General features: G+C 38.3%; 1 long non-coding RNA gene across 1 annotated transcript in view; it reads right to left on the bottom strand.

Annotated features, from left to right (window-relative positions):
• Window positions 1-603: 603 nt before the first annotated feature.
• LOC112991162 (uncharacterized) overlaps window positions 604-12,626 on the bottom strand; it is a 33,893-nt gene continuing 21,870 nt past the window's right edge. Inside the window, exons 3-5 of the long non-coding RNA XR_010390852.1 lie at window positions 7,166-7,255; window positions 3,442-3,511; window positions 604-751 (exon numbers count right to left, since the gene is read on the bottom strand). This is a non-coding gene — a long non-coding RNA (uncharacterized LOC112991162). The remainder of the gene's footprint in view (window positions 752-3,441; window positions 3,512-7,165; window positions 7,256-12,626) is intronic.

Below are 12,626 nucleotides of genomic sequence, written 5' to 3'. Positions count from 1 at the left end.
GGGGGGGGGGGGGGGGATATATTCCATGAGGGCAACACTTTGAAAGCTAGTAAGGGAGCACCAAGTCTTGAAGTGAAAGACTTGTATTTGTTCACCATCCTCTAGAAGATAAATAAATATACTGCCACTGAAAGCCCTAAGGGCTAAGTGTGATTTCTAATACAAAATGACTGACCAAAATCCCAGAGTTTATTTCCTACATCACCATCTCTCTAGTTGTAAAATTGAGGTTTTACAACATGAACATACTGTGTTTAGTCCAGGGTTTCATGGTTAGTTTGCTACTGTATACAAGCTCCTTAACCACAGGTTGCTGGGCAGGCCAAGCAGAATGGTTAAAGGTCAGTCTGTCTCTGCATTTGCCTTAGGAGGATGCTGGGTGCTCTTTTCTACCCAGTTCCTTATTTTCCTGAAACCTGCAGGAGTTTTGTACCTTTGAGACAAGTACCCCTCTGTCAAATTTGATTGAAATTGGAAAATGTATTTCAGAGATATTGGAAAAATGAGACAGAAATGGATGAACCAGCGGTGTGACTGCATAAACCTGACTTCCATAGAGAAAAAGCAGAATAAAAAAAGTTATAAAATGTACTTGCCATAATATTGCTCTGATTGAAGTCAGTGGATATGAAGCTATTGGCTTCAAAGGAGGACTGAAGTATAGCCCATCCAGCTTCTCTTCTATGTTTCCAGCATGAACATCAGTCTGTCAGAATAATTCCTATTATATGTGGAAATTCTCCATTAAGTTCTGTAAGAAAAATTGTTATTTCAAAGTTGAGAGATTTTTCTTCCTAACTTTGTTTTGTATTACCTCCTTCTTTTTTAAACTACACAAAAAATTGAAATTAGCTATATAGCTCAAGGCAACTCCAAAGTTTACATTCATTGTAGCAGTGATATAGAAGTGATGGTTATTAGAGACCTGAGCACTGTATGGCCATCAGGGTCCTGGTTTCAAACTGAAAATTGAGAGGTTGCTTAACCCAAGCTGAAGTTCAAAACATACTTTTATCGCTGGGGGCAAGAATTATGGTATGGTTTGCAAATTTTTTTTTTAGTGTCAGACTCAGTTTAAGGTTTTTTAAATGCTACAGTTGCATAAATAAGCTTGAATACTGGCTTCCACTTCATAGCTTTAAATATTATGATACTATTTCCTATTTTTAATGTTTATGAAAATATTTCAGTAGCAGAAATAGGAGACTTGTAGGGAAATCTTGCCCTGCTGAGTTTTCTTGCCCTGCTCAGGGTTTTATGTTGCTCTTCAGTGGACCTGTGGGCTTTCTCTCTGGGCTTTCAGCTCTGTCAGTAATTGAGTAACTTTGTACAGGTTGCTTTAGTTTTCTTTATCTCATTTGTCTCAAATGTAAACTGAGAGTAGACAACAACCTCTCTGAAAAGCTTGCCAAGAGGAACTAAACTAGAAGATCTTCCAATGAAAGGCATAGCAAAAAAGTTTTTTAAGTAACTTAACATTTAAAACTACAAGTGGGTGATATTCTGCATACCTATATGAATGTATGTTAATTTTGGATTATAGGATAGATACAGCAGGTACAAAAAAGTTTTCAAGCTTTACCAGAAATATATTTAAAACATTACTTACCTGTAATATTATTACTAGAATGTATACATATGGCCTACATTTCATAACAGCTGTACAATATTTAAAAATTACCTTAGGATTCTGTTACCTGTGAAAGCAAGGATTTTTTCAAATAATTGTTCATATGCAGAGATCAGAAATTTAATTTCCTTTGTAAAACCCCACTCCCCCAGTTTTTCTCTAACTGATATTTTAAATACATATTAATTTTAAAAAGAAACCGTTTCTGTGGTTACATCTTCTACCTGATATGAAAACATTGTAAAACATATGTTGCAACTCAGTATCAATATAGCCTTTAAATTCTCCTTACATCAAATAACAAAAGAGGAACTATTAGAATATCAGTTAAGTAAGATCTATTGGGGGCAGGGAGGCTGTTGGGCATTTTTAGTTTTATGCTGCAGCTGTGTATTTGTGTATCACATTTATGGTGGTTAAGCCGGAACAGTTAGATAGTATGAAGGTATGTATATCTAAAAATAAAACTGTTTTGCTCAGTTTGAGAGACAAGGTCATTTCTTGGACAACTCTGAAAACCGGAACATTTTTTCATAGTAAGTTTTACAGCTATATGGTAGTTGTAGCTTATAAATAAAATGCAAGTTATTTATTTGCATTTCACGTTTTCAGAATATATTTTTCACCTCTCTGTTATAGAATATACAGTCCCCAAACAGCACAGAAGAGGGTTAACAAGTTCAGAACTGTAATTTCTACAGTAGATGTAAGACTGAAAAGCAGGTCATAGAATAGCTAAAGTTCAACTTTGAAAGAAGTCTCCAGCTTTTATTTTCCACAGGAGAGGCTTTATTTTGAGTGATAAGAAAACAGTTTAAAAAATCCTACAAGAACTTTCTTGATACAAATTTCCTGTGGGATTGCTTTTCAGACTAACAGTTAGTGATACACAGTGATGCTTTGGTATTTAGCAACTAAACATGCATAATACAAGAGAATACCAGAACTGTTACCTTTATGTTATGATATTCATGATACTGGCCTTGTAACCTGCTCAGGGCCACCCTCTTGGTCTGACCTAGCCTTGCTCTGCCTAGATACAGATTTCTTAACACAAAAGAAAAAGTCTTAAAAGACCCACAGTACTATGATAGGAGTTGTAATGTTGTTTCAAGGCTTCCCACTAAAGCACAGTCAGCAGAACACAAACACATTACTTTACAAAGATTTAAACAAATATTTAAGGTTAAACAGCTCCTTACTGGCTTTTTCAAATGAGGGTCTGTATTACCACATTTACTTATCATACAGTTTTATCACATGCAGTGTGACAGATGTCATATTGCAGCTTAGACTGTTACCTTCTGCTATCAGGAGTTTTTGTGCATGATTGTTTGATGGCCAGTCCCAAACCAGTTCACCTGGGTATGTTGGCTTAGGTCCTTGGCACCTTTTGTTGTTGCAAGCTGTGCACAGAGCTTGCCATCCTCTTCAATGCTTGTGTGCATGTAAAACCCTTTTTAGGAAACATGCCTTATCCAGATCACCAGTTTCTGTCTGGGCCACCGTCCTGTCCACAGCAGTGGGTACTGGAGTGACCCGCTGTCAACAGAGAGATCTCTGTCTGCTTTAGCTTTACTCTCTCTCTCTCTCTCTCCTTTTTTCCTCTTTTTTATTTATTTTTAATTACCCCAGCACTGCTTTTCCTTACCCTGGAGCCACTTAGATAAGGCGATCTTGTCCTAAGAACCCCTCTTAGTGCTGAATCAATTAAATTCTGCTGTAGCATGCTACGGTCCATTACCTGACTATGGTATATCATGTGTACCATAATTCATAAACATCTTTATTTTCCTGATTATCATTCTCACCTGAGCTTCTTCAGTATATTCTGCTTCTCAGAACCAGGAGTGAGGATCTGGGGTGACTCTGAACATCTTACTGTTAAAGGTAAACAGGTTTGTTATGCATTGCTCTTGGGACATGAACTCAAAGCTAAAGAGTGGCTATTAATCTCAGTATTCCTTGCACACCTCACATTATTTTGGGTAGGCTTGCACAAGGACATTCGTACCTGACTAGAAGATAAACCCTTGGGCTCATCTTTGACAGGACTTTCTCCTCTAGCATGAGCCTGCACATCTGACTATTACATCTCAAATTTGCCAAGATCACTGTTTAGATCCCTTTGAATTAAATCCTACCTAGTTTACAAAGGCCATCCTTCACATGCTGCTAGAGAACAGTGTTAAGGCACTTGTTCCTTAGCTCTGGTCAGTCTGGGAATTGAAAATAATTTACTGCCTATAGGATTAAGTCTTATTCAGTACTTTAATAGAGCTCCTGGAGTCCCCTTGAGTGACATTTAGGATATGTCTGTCAGGGCACAGCAAGGGCTGGCTACTCCCTAAGGGACAGAGAGGCAGGAGCCAAGCACAGTAACAGAGCTGGCAGGGAAGGGGCCTCACCAGACAGGGTCCAGTCCCACAGTATCCAAGTGAGGTAGGGCCAGGGATGGCAGCCAGGCTCAGCGGGGAGTTCAAATCATCAGGCAAGCTCGCAGTGCTAAGGCAGATCTGAAGTCAATCTGCAGCTCAGAATCAGATTCAGCAACAATAACAAGGGTCAGACACAGACCCATGATCACCAGGCAGGTCCATGGTAATAAGGCAGGTCTGAGGTCAAGCTGGGAAGACAGTCTGCAGGTCCAGATCAACAGGGTATATAACCAAGCACAGATAAGGCTGTAGCTGAGCTGGAGACCAACACTCCTACAGCAAAGCTCAGGCAGGAATTAATAGCCTGGGGCTGAGCTTAAGTAGGGCTCCTGGGCCCATGGGAAGGGGTGGGTGGAGGCCCCAGATGAGGCTGGTCAGGGCCAGTAAGGCCTATCAGTCCCTGATAACATCTGTGCCATCTTGTTCCTAATACTAAATAAACAATAGCTAGAGTTCTGGAAAAAGTGTAGATGTATCAGGTGGCCTAATTAATCTGGATGTATCATGGTGCTTATAGTGATATTACCTCTGGAGACAGCTTACATATCTGCAAATAGTACTGCAGTGCACAGTGCAGAAAGCTCCAAAGCTACTGCTACATGTTGACAGCCTCAGTTTTCAGCTTCACAGAGCTAGGCCTGGGAAGATGTCTAGAAAGGCACAGGGTGCTAGTCACCAGCATTGACTATTTTGGCTTCTCCAGACGGTTCTTCATTCAAACATCATGGAATGAATGAATACCCATGCTTTGCAACTCTTTGCGTGCATTCAGTCATAGCTTCTTCTTGAGGATTCTAAAGATTTCTTATCCAGCCAGCGCTCAAAGAGGACCTGGTAGAATTCCTTCATTGCAAAGGGCATAGCCTGTAACTCTTTCTCTATCTGACCATATCCCTATTCCTGCTGCTGCTTTCCCATTAAATACCTATATACTTCATTGTTTCCACCAGCACTTCTTGGCTTTCTAATAGATAAACATGGAATATGGATAGTTGGCCATCCATGTATATCATTGAACTTGACGACCTTCTGAGGTCCTTCCAACCTGAATTAGCCTATGATCTTGTGGTACTATGATCCTTCATGTTAGTCAGTTTAACATTTATTTTAAGCCCTCACTCCCAGCAGAGAAACTGTGCATGAAAAACTGCTATAGGAACACAGAACTTTCTCAGAGAGGACTGGATGCTGATGCCTCTGACTTACAGTCAACCTTTAGAAAGATTAGCAGTGAGCTATCAAATGGTGTCTCAAATGCAGAAGGAATCAAAATGATTTGTTTAGCATGATATAGAGCCAAATTAAAACTAGGACAGAAAGCTTTTGGGGGAATAGACACATGGTAAATAGAAGTGGCTGCTGCCACTGCCACCCTGCAGGGCCCTACAAGATATCATGGAATGTGTCAATGTGATTTACTTTTATGAATTATTCCTATGGGCATTATATATGTATTCTGTGAAGATTAAAAGGAGTTGTTTCTTTAGAGATACTACATGAAGACTCACCATTATGATCCAGTTTGATTTTTAAAATAAAAGACCCCTTTCTCTGAAAATACATCAGTATAATAGAATATTGTATACAAATTGCATCACAGAACAATTCACACGGCTGAATATATTTTTAAAAGCCAGTGAAGTTAGAAATGAAAGAGATGAGACAATGAGCAAAAGCATTTTCCGATCTGCAAGCAACACACTCAGAGACATAATATTTCCTGTACTGTAGGGGTTTTTTACTATTACATCAGCTAACCCTTCAAAAATTTAGGAAGTCGTTCCGAGTGTTGTACCCTGTTTTGTAAAGAGGATACTAGTCTGACAATTTTTCTTAATGAACAATTGCCTGTGGAGGTGTCACTTTCAGAAGTGTCTGGAATTTCTACCCACGCCGAGCAAGAAGACTATGATTATCTCAAAAAAACATTTCCACTGTTTTTCATGTCTTTCTAGTATCTGGAGGTCGTAGTACACTTGATAAATGACTACTAACTATATAGTTTTCTACAATAACTAATCACAATAGAATAGAATATTTTTCTGTGCAGTACAGAATCTTCATGTAGTGCACAGCCTGTTTGTTTCAGCACCAGAAAGCACTTAACGCATGCACTTCTTGGTTCTGACTGTAATTATGAACTTTCTACCAGACTACATGTATTTCTAAATATGTGATTTTCATGTAGACAACACTCACTATATATTTGTTCCTTGCCCTCTGGGGAACCTTTTACTGCATATAGAAAGACTATCAGAATTCTCTTTTGCTAAAACCTTCTTGAAGTAGACTTGGCATTGACTATGGCTGATATCTATGCTGAAGGGTTCAACTCTGAAACTGTGCTCACTTTGTCAGATGCAACCTGAATATATTTAAAGCTTTAGGCAATATAGAAGGTTTCACTCCTGTGCATGGGGGAAGAAGCTGAGGGCTGAATGTGGAGGACATGAAAATAATCCATGGTTCTACTCTATACATAAATCAAATATTTATTTTAAAATGAAGAATATCTTATGCCACTCATTTTGAAGGTTATTAGTTCATTTAATTTTGTGTATGTATATATACCTATTGTCATCTTTTTATTTTCCTATATTGCTGCTTTTTCCATCTTGTAGTATGCTGGGATTAGGACAGACTTCTGTTTTTTATATTTGTTTTGTTGTCTTCATCATGAAATACAGATTTTTATTGCAGACCACTACATATGAGAGTATTTCTACATATATATGTGTAATATATATATATTTGTTAACTATAGCACAAGGTATTTGAAAAATTCCATTATAAAAATTATTATTAAAAAGTCAATCATTTGCATTTAACAATATAAATCAAAAATTTGTTTCCAACAGGTATCCCAAATACATATATGACTTTAAAGTCCCTCAAAAATAAATTTAGTTCTTGTTAAATGAGCTTCCTAAAAACAGCCTCAGACAGAAAAGCAACAGAAATCAGAAAAATGGATTCTGTCACATTCTGGAGGTAGTTATAAGGCAATATATCATTTATGAAGGAACTTCTAAAGCTCATGAGCATTTGGGCCATGATGTATCAGAAAGGAAGTCAAGTTCGTAAATGACTCACTTACCAAATGTTATAGGAGGAGGAGAAGAAGAATCCTGGGTATCTTAGAGAACTCTAATTTATGTCCAAAGGCTGTTCCAGAGAAAAAAGGAGTCTGGGGAATGAAAAGCATGTGTAAACGTTTTCCTGTTTTCTTTACATGTGCTTTCTCATTATGTTACCAAGAGTAAAAAGCCATTGGCTTAAAAATCTTGCTGCAAAATCCACATGTTCTGTGCTTAAATCGCACTCCAAAAGAGAGAAAATGTTAACAGAATGCCTGCAAAGTTGGATAATTAAGACTGCAAAGTCTATAATTAAGTAACTGAAGTCTTCACTGGTTTTATGGTGAAACCGTTTACTGTGGCTGGACTGACAGGTCCTTTCTGGGCTTGTAGTTTGTACACAGTTGCTTAGAGACGCCAAACAGATAGCTTTGGAGTCTACACAGACCAATAAAAAAGTAGACAGTATGTGGTGCCACCTAGATAATTATTATAAGTTACAACTGCTATAATACACACACACACGCACACACACACACACGGAGAGAGAGAATATATGCAATGGGATAATTATTGTATAACAGTTATTGCAAGAGAGATTTTCAGGACAGCCCCATCTTGACCATTAACTACATCTTGATTATTACATTCCAATTTTGTTGAGAGAGAACAGAATGAACATTGATTTTTACAAAACGTGAAGCCCTTTTGCTATATTACCTTTCAGAGATTTATAAGCAGGATAGCAGTTTACCTTGTCCATCCACTGCCCAATTTCAACTTCTAAAGCATGTTTTAAAAATTTAAGTACTTACCAAAATTCTTGCATCCACACAAAGTCAGTCTCAGTGGGTAATTTATCAGTGAAATGTTAGGGATGAGTCATAACTTTAATTACTGCCACCTTTCTATAGTACATTAGAGGCAAGAGCATGTCAAACATATTGCCACCAAAGTTTATCCTTGGTCTGCTGAAGCTTCAAGTCCAAATTAAATGAGCTTCCTGCTGGGCTTCTCTGCTGCAGTCAGTAGTGGAAAGGAATTCTTTCCGTGCCTGAGCCCTCTGCCATAGACAGCAATGGTGCCATCCTCTAACTATACCATGAACATCAGTGGTGCCAACTTGTGGAGTTGCTATGCAACTATACCTTCATCCCTACTGCAGGAGTGATAAATGATGATTCTACATAGTTAGCCCTTCTCTAGTAGCCCCAATCCCAGTCTCTTTTTTTTTTTCATGCATTACAGCAATTTTGTCTCTTCTACAGGCTAAGATGTGTAGACGTCTATCTGAATTTGCAGTCTGTTCCACGTACATATGGATTTGCATTAGGCAAGTGAGTGCCATATCTCATAAATGCACCTCAGTCTTTGTTGGGTTTTGGTTATTTCCATCCAGAAAGCTCTGTAAGCTCATGTGTATCGCTAAGATTGCACTGTATAATTCTAGATAAATTCTTTTATCTAGAGAAGAGCCTAAATAAGTAGCACAAGAGCACAAGGAGCCTCTAATTTATGTAAGTCGTGGTAGTACCATGAGGCATTCTTGAGTTTTGTCCTAGACCATGCTCTGAAATATGCAAGGTTTGTAGAAGTGGTGATACAACAATTAGTTTTTGAAGGTTAATTTTAAATTTCACACGAAGTGGATCACATCTGAAAGATTATGGGAGTAGGTATCTTAATATTACCGATAATTGAAAACCAATTACACTCTTCCCATTCCACCCTTCTGCAACCCTCTCCAATTAAGAGTGATTCATGAGAATTAATATAAGTTGTGCTCATTGGAAAAGAGGACTTGTTTCTAAATGTGGTGCAGATTTATCTAAGCCATAAAAAAAAAAACAGCAAAAAACTGTGGAAGAGAGGCCCAAGGCTGAAATAGCAGGGGGTTTTCAAGCTAGAATTGAGATCAGTTGGCAGCACTGCATGAGGGAAGCTTGTACAGTCTCTTCCTGAATTCTGTTTGGTTTAAGGAAGTGCTGTCAATCTTCATTTTCATAGAGTTAAGATTATCTATCCACTTTTTCAATAAGTTACAAAAAATGTCACTTGACTTCTAATCAGGCAGTTTTATGTAAAAACTGTTGTTGGGCTTTTGTTATTTTCAAAGGGTTCTCTGGGTTTCTGAATTCTCTTTGTGATCCTCAGCTAGTATGGAAAGATCAGAAACAGGGCTGGCAGAAAGCAGAAAGTGAGTGAAACAGAATGCCAGGGCTCACCACCTATTACTACCAATGTTAATGGAGAATCTGCTACAGCACCTTACAGTGGTGAGGGTGACTCTAGTCTTTAGGGTCACTGCCAGGTAGAAAGGATTAGGGCATTCCCCAGGTTGCTCTAATCTGTTATAGCCAAAGCATAACCACAATAGCGGATCATTTACGGTATTCTCATCTTGCAGCTTCTCTCACTTCCCTGCCCAGCAGAAACCTGACACAGCAGAGAATTATCCACCCCTTTTAACAAGCTGTCTTGCACTTTTTTGCTCTAAGGAATATCTTTGTCCTGGCCACGAGGAAGGCTACTGTCTGAGCCAATTGTGTGCGCCATATTTCATGCTAGTCTTCATTGATAGTCTTCATATATTGTTGATTCATTATAGACAATGCCAGGCAATGTTCAGGATGGCTGGCATGAAGATTCTTCCTGTCATCATGACGTGGTTTATCCACATCATTTCTTACCCATGCTTGTGTAATTCTGGAGCTGGATTATACTTCCAGCTGCTATTAAACAATTATATTTCAAAAGGATCAGGAACATAGCTTTAAATACTATTTTTTTAACCAGAGTAGGGCAATTAGAACACTTCTTTGAATGCAGCTGTCATACAATTTGTGCCTTTGCTTTGGGATTGGATTACTATAATTGACTCAATAGGGCAAGGCCTCATAGCCACTGGGAGCTGAAGCTGCTACATATTCACAGCCTAATGATTAGAACGAGATACCTGAAGTCAAACAAATTATGAGTGTTCTGTGTCTATCCTGGCTAGAGTGTGTTTGAGAAGTCTAAAGGAGTTGAGCTGACTGATGTGTTAACAGCCTGGAATTGCCCTAAATGACAGAGCACATCTCTCCCCCTTTGCTCTGCAGCAAGACTGGCAGAGGTGACACAGCTGACTGCCCTGCTGCTGGCAGAACCATCTGCCAGCGTCCCTCCCCTCTGGCACGTCTCCCCCTCCCAGTCTCAAATAAGCAGGTGTTGTTAACTCTCAAGTTATTTTATAAAGCTGCACAGGTTTCACAGGACAGAGATGCTGCTGAGGGGATTCTCTTTGGAGCTAGCAGGCTATTTTTATTCTTTCAAATCTTCTGAGGGCAAAAGCTACCTGCCTCCTGATGTGTGGAGTTTGTAGGCATTAGCCTTCTACATGGGGGTAATTTTAAAGAATGAGAAAGACCACAAGTATCCTGGATGAAAACCTTCTTTGTTTTTGTATGTCTTAAATAAACATGGTTTAAAATTCAGCTTCCTCAGACTCTGTTTCCTCCTGCTAAATGTCAAGGATTAAGTATCATTCAGATGTGCTGGAAATTAATTTATTTTCCCTCTTTTCAAAAGGTACCCATAGAGAAGCATTTGGCTTCCCTTCAAACAGAATAGTCTAAAAGGAAGAAAGAACTACTGAGCAGACAAGTTAGCACAGTTGCACTTTAAAATGATTGATACTTTAAAATGACTTAGAGATTGAGCTTCTATTTGTGAAAACGGAACAACAGGTATAGTAGAGAGGCCATGAAAAACTGGTTTATTCTATGGGCTCATGAAACGTGATTAGATTATTGGCAATAAAACCTACAGGGATCAAGGAGTCAAACATATTTGTACTGAGAGGCCAGCTGTACTGGTTTGGAGGAGCGCACTTGTTGAACAAAGAATTTGCAAACATAATAGCTAACTTAAAAATGTAGATGCAGAAAACTATAGAGATTTTGATGTTATGCTTCCATATGTGAATTCAATGTGAATTTTTTCTTGTCTCTTCTAGATATGCTCTTACAATTCCTTTCAGTGGATGGTGGTTCTAAAAATAACAGTTTAGCATTTTAATTTTTAAGCAAATAATTGACCACTAATTTTTAATGGTATTCCTATGACATTGGAACTAATTGTATATACTACCCATTTTGAAATGTTATAGCCTTAATAAAAACTGAATATGTACTTAGCTAGCCCTACCAGTGTATAGTTACATGGGGCATTGACACACCAGTATGCCAAACCCTGTGCCACCAGAAACATGATCCCCTTTCCTATCTTCTCAACATAGCAAGCTTCTTTATCCATTTCCTTTACTAGCTGCTGTTGCCACTATTCCCTTCGTGAATCTTACTGACAGACCACTCAAGTTGATGGCCACATTTCCACTCACTGCCACAGAGTAATTTCCAGACCTGTTTTATACTATCAGACTGGTGCTGTCTGTTACTCTTCATTCCTGAATTTTCTCGTAATATGTATATCATGTCATTATATGTATGTCATTGCAGAAATGATACGTGTATAGCGAGAAAAAAAGCTTTATTTTCTTTTTTCCTCTTATATTTGCTGAAATAATCAAATCTTCAGGAGTTACTGCACAGCAGAACCTTCCCAGGATAACATGGCTAAAATAGATGAAAGGATTGAGGTTTTATAAGTAAACCTTTCTATCACAAATAAGAAGGAAAAAAATTAGTTGAGGTGGCTAATCAAACAGCAGAAAAAGTCCTTAAGGAAGTATGATGGTGTTGAACGTGTGATACAGGTCAGTTTCTGACGGAGGAAAGAAAAGTCACATTAGTCAAAAAACACACAAGGTGTGGGTCCAGAAGCAGAGATTATTGTCAGTCGTTACTCTGTTTGTTTCTTTGTTATAAAAAAGTGAATCAGAGGACAATAGGAAGCAGGGTTTTGACTGGCCATCTGGTCTGCACTCTATAGCTACAGCTGTGTTAGCCAGCTTAGAGGAGGAGCTGCAGTTGTGTAATGAATATATACAGTGTAGGAGTGTGTGATATTTATGGCATAGATAAGGACTGATGAAAAAGTAGGACTGGACCGGTGATTGGTTTACGTTCAAGACATCCTTTCAAATCCTGTTATCTATGATTCAATGCTGGGTATTTTCTTAAGATATTCAGTCAGAAAACCTGAAATAAGAGACTTGATTCTTTTAACTTTGCTGTAGCGTGCATAAATACAAATGTTATGAATTAGTATACAGTCACCCAAGTCCAATTGTTCTAAACAGAGTTACACAAACACAGGGTATTTCTGCCAAACAGAATGATCAGAAGTCTTTGGTTTAACAGCTTAATCTGTAAGAAATTTCTTTTATATGGCATGGAGCTGTTAACATTTTGAGCACAATTCATCTTGTATCATTCATAGAAATGAATCGGATTCATAATCAAATTAACAATGGTCTGCGTAGGACAACAAATTATGTCATTGCAAGACAAATTCTTCACTGATGTAAGTGCATTTGGT

The sequence above is a fragment of the Dromaius novaehollandiae genome, chromosome 10 (assembly GCF_036370855.1).
Source record: "Dromaius novaehollandiae isolate bDroNov1 chromosome 10, bDroNov1.hap1, whole genome shotgun sequence".
Lineage (NCBI taxonomy): Eukaryota > Metazoa > Chordata > Aves > Casuariiformes > Dromaiidae > Dromaius > Dromaius novaehollandiae.
The sequence above is the reverse complement of the archived record's forward strand: the minus strand, read 5'-3'. Positions and strand labels throughout refer to the sequence as shown.